Source organism: Arachis ipaensis, chromosome B02 (genome assembly GCF_000816755.2).
Source record: "Arachis ipaensis cultivar K30076 chromosome B02, Araip1.1, whole genome shotgun sequence".
Taxonomy (NCBI): domain Eukaryota; kingdom Viridiplantae; phylum Streptophyta; class Magnoliopsida; order Fabales; family Fabaceae; genus Arachis; species Arachis ipaensis.
Genome location: NC_029786.2, coordinates 19,852,768 through 19,857,512, shown reverse-complemented (window position 1 = coordinate 19,857,512; position 4,745 = coordinate 19,852,768). Strand labels below are relative to the sequence as shown.

The 4,745-nt window shown below is 39.8% G+C and overlaps 1 long non-coding RNA gene across 1 annotated transcript; it reads left to right on the top strand.

Annotated features, from left to right (window-relative positions):
- Positions 885 to 1,291, top strand: LOC110267543. Its single transcript, XR_002355296.1, has 3 exons — positions 885 to 1,003; positions 1,086 to 1,103; positions 1,205 to 1,291. It is a non-coding gene; the product is annotated as an uncharacterized LOC110267543 (long non-coding RNA).

The following is a 4,745-nucleotide window of genomic DNA, read 5'->3' as shown; positions in this document are numbered from 1 at the left end:
TTTAATTTACTTATCTCTAATTTTTATTAAATTAGCATTTGAACGAAAATAATTTACAAATTGTAATTGGAAGGTATTTTAAAGATAGAAATTTTATATTTAAATTGGTTTTTGATTATTACTTTATCTCTTTAATTATTTTATGAAATTACACTACTAACCCTATTTTTAATAAAAATACCTAAACTACCCCACAGTACCCCAAACCTTAACACTACACTCATCTCTCTCACCCAATCCCCCACCCATGGCTCACACACTCAGCACACACCTCACTCACTCTTCCTCACCAACACACAGACATGGTTTTGTGAGTGGAAACTAGAAAAAAGAGAAGAAAGAAAGGGAAGAGAGAAGAGGGAGATCCAAAAGGGGGGAAGAGGAAGCACGGCGCCGCGGGCATCACTGCTGTCGCGCCGCCGTGTTGCACTGAGGAGGGTGAGCGCACGAAGAATAGAGAAGAGAGAAAGGGTTGCGCTGCTGCCGCCGACAAAGCCTCAAGGAGAGAGAGTCGCGTCTGCCATCCTCTACGCGGGCTCGTGCTGCCGCGGTCGCCCCTCGCCGTGAAGCCCGTCGCCGCCGCTGCTGTACCCGCACCGTCGTTGTTCCCGTCGTGAAGTCATCGCCATCACTTATGGCAGAGGCAGAGAGAGAGCTCGGGAGCAGACGAGAGAGAGAGAGATCTGAGGCTGAGCTGGGGTCCAAACACCGCGCCCAACCGCTGTTCGCGTCGCCTTCGTCGGAACCGCCGCCATCACTGCCAGCTTCTATCTCCGTCGTGGTTTATTATGGATGAGAGGGGACGAAGCTGCCTCTACCGCCGGAGAATGCTCTGTCGGTAAGGGTTTTAAGTTGGTTTTCCTTTCTGTTAAGTTTTTGGGAACTTCATTGTCGATGCATGTTGTTCAAGTCGCCGCTGCCGCTTGAGGTGGCTGCCGGGGCTGCCGCCGAATGGGTTCGGAGGCCACCGCCGTTTCAGTTCAGCCATTCTTCCTCTGTCTTGGTAAGCGTTTTTGGTTTGAAAAGCCTTTTTGTCGCTGTTCTGTTAATTTATGATGAGGTGTTGCAGGCGTTGTCTGTTGTAGGGTTGTGTATCGATGCTTGTATGTCGTGCTCGAAGTTTGCGGCTGCTTTAATTTGTTAGTTCAGTAAGTATTTCTATTTCGAGAGCCCCTGCGTTAATGCTCTATTCCGTGTAATAAAGTATTCGTGAATGTTAATGGTTTTAGGAGTTAGAAACCGAGTTTGCATGTGGCGTTGAGACTGTTTCTGCTTCTGTGAAAGCAAGCGGAGCTGACGTTTTGGTTGCCGTCGATTCGGGTCAAGACGAAAGGATTTTTGTGAGGCGCTTGGGTTATGGTTTTGCTTGTCGAGGTAGGGGCCTTTTTCAGAAAACTACACTTTATGAATTGGAATTATTATATATGGATATTGATGTGAGAAAATGTATCTTTGAGTGATTGTATAAGTCTATGTAATTGTTGGTTGTCTTGGATGAATATGAATGCTTAGTTGGCTAGGTTATTGTTCAGTTTTGTGAAATGGACTGTTCTTGAAATGCTTCTTTAAAGTTATTTTGTAAAACCTTTGAAATCGAGTATACCCTGTTGGAAATTGATTTGAGTTTGAATTGGTGCTCTTGAAATATGATAATGATGCACTTTTGGAAACAACTTGATTTTGAACTGATTTGATTTTGAACCCGATAAAGAGGGTTGCGGAATGGTTTGGTTGGAACCCAGAAAGGGTGGCAGAGTCCACGTTTTAGGGGAGGTGCTTGATAAGCCATTATTTTATGATTCATATTGTGTTTAATTGTGTGGTTTTATCAAATCTTTGCCCACTTATTCATATGATATGCATGTATTTACAATTCCTTCCCAAAATCACTCTATGATTGAAAACTTGCTTCCTAGAGACTTTTAATTATGTATTTTAATTCTCCTTTATCCCATTCGATGCCATGATTTGTGTGTTAAGTGTTTCAGACTTCATAGGGCATGAATGACTTGGAAATTGGAGAGGAGGCTTGCAAAAATAGAAGGAACACAAGAAACTAAGGAGAAGACCAGCGAGCAATGACGCGAGCGCATGGCCCACGCGAACGCGTGAAGTGAAGAATTTGCAACGACGCGAACGCGTGCCTGACGTAAATGCGTGGATTGGAGTCTGCACGAATGACGCGGATGCATGCCTAATGCGAACGCATGGCAAGGAAAAACGCTGAATGACACAAACGTGTGGACGACGCGTACGTGTGACCTGCGCAATCTGCAAAAATAACAGAATACACTGGGGGTGATTTCGGGCCATTTTTTGACCCAGTTTTTGGCCCACAAATGCAGATTAAACCTATGGAACATGTAGAAACTCAACGCGCATCCACACACATTCAGATTCATCACATTAGGATTACACTTAGTCTCAGATCTGAGTTTTTAGAGTTACATTATATTTATAGTTTATGCTTTTTCTTGGATTTATGGATGTTGAAGGTCATTACCTCCGTTGAAGACATTACTTTAGTTTGTTTCCTTACTCCCTTAATTTTAATTAGTTACTCATTGATTCTGTTCAGATGATTACGTTACATTTTGAATTTATTAATATATGAAGTTATTTTTATTTTAATTCTGATCCTCTATTTTATTTTAATCAATTATGTCTTCTCATATTTTTATGATTATTAATCTCATGTCAGTGCTGCCGAAATTTCTGTGAAAATTCAAAATTCTATTCGAAATGTTATTTGGAGAGTCATGAGCCTAAGACTTGTACCATTTTACTTGAACTATTTACAAAGGTGATGAATTGTGTTTCGAAATGAATTACTGAAAAGAGAACTATGATTCAGCTTTGTTTCTTAAGAAAAGTATTTTTACCTTTGGATGCAAGACATTTAGAAGAAGCTTGTGTCTTAAGCTGTCTTAAAGGTGAAAAGGTTTATGTCTTTAAAATTAACTTGAGGAGTTCAATTGGAGGAGTTTCAGTGGTTTTGAAAGAACTTGAATCTTGATTGATAAACCTTATTTTTACGACGTTTTGGGAAAAGTTTAAAGTATCCTTTAAAGTTCTGGTTTAGAAAAACTAAAATAATTTTCGAGCTGTTGGAAACGTTTCAGATTTTTAACATGGGGTTGAAATTGGTTTTAGTTTAAGTAAAAGAAAGGATTTTGAAAATATGGTTAGAGTAACTGATTACATGACTTGGTTTGGCTTAAATTCTATTCTTATTTTTATTTATTCAAATCAAGAAAATTAAGGTTTTACAGATTTTAAACGAGTTTGAAATAAATGAGTTATGTTATTCTCCCCTAAAGACTTGAGACTCTGGTGAGGAACTTTTGTTACCAAATCCTGTTTTAGAATGAATGATTTTGAATCTCGCGGAAATGGCTTTTGATTTGGTTTGGTTTCTGAAATGTTTAGAAAGATGTTGTAGAGAGTGGCCTTATTTTAAAAAAAAAGAGAAATTTACGTTTGAGGAGAAGTGACTAGCCACCATGTGCTCAGTAACCATGTTTTAAAAAGGGAAATTTACGTTTGAGAAAAAGTGGCTTATGAGCCTGAAATGATTTTTGGAATGGGAATTTTAAAGCCAAGGCTGGAAAGAATTGATTTTTTGATTTTAAAGTAAAGTAAATTGTGAAAAAGTGATTTATGGCTTGAATGATGATTTTATGAGTTTGGTGATGTTGGATGGTGGAAGTGCTATTATGTTATGAGCCGGAATGGCTGTGTATGATAATAAATTATGGCTGATTGTGGAATATGTTATGAGCCGGATGGCTGAGTATGAATATGGATGGTTATTTAGTTGATAAAGTGATTGTTGCACTTTCAATTATCTGAGATACGTGTTTCCTTGGGTAAAAGCAGTGGCTAGCCACCACGTGCTCCAGGTTGAGACTCGATACTCTGCTGACCCTATGTCATAAGTGTGGCCGGACACTGTGAAAGTTCCAGATGAGCTCGCCCCTGTGGATAAACACCAGTGTGGGTGTTGTGTATATATATATATATTGATAATTATGATTGTGAATAACTCGAGCTGGGGATGCGCGACAGAGGGACAGTCCAATGGTTAGCTACCAGGACTTGTCGGGTTGGCTTTATAACCGACAGATGAGACTCATCAGCCACTAGGATAGGCATTCATCATATGTGTAACACCCTACCATACAGAGTCTTATGCTTAAGTCATAATTCAGAGATGGCAAGGTATTACGACCTCTAAAACAAAAATTTAGTACGTATAGTAGTATGAATAATTGATTATAACTAGGAGCCTTTGTAGAAAAAGGGGGTAAACAAAAACCGTAACTCGAACGCGCAACACTCCGATCGATAACGTAACGAGCAAAGGATAAGCTAACGCAAGATCATATGTATACAAAGGAGTGTCAAGAACAGGAATATCAAGACTCAAAATCCGGCTGCAAAGATAACCGGCCTGAGCATAGCAATATATACATATGATAAAATAAAGGGAACCCCAAAGGAAACCCAAAGGGACACAAATACAGAAACCTATTCTCCAAAATCTCCTATAAGAGGAGTCATCACAGTTTGTATTATTTAATGGAGATAAAAGTATCTAAACAAGATATATAAACCAAAACCGAGCCCCGAGAACAAAGATCTTCGCTAATCCGGAAGTCTCCAGCATGCCTCAGCGAGAAACCTCACGTCCTGCATCTGAAAACCACAAAATCCGCATGGGTGAGAACCAGAGGTCCCCAGCA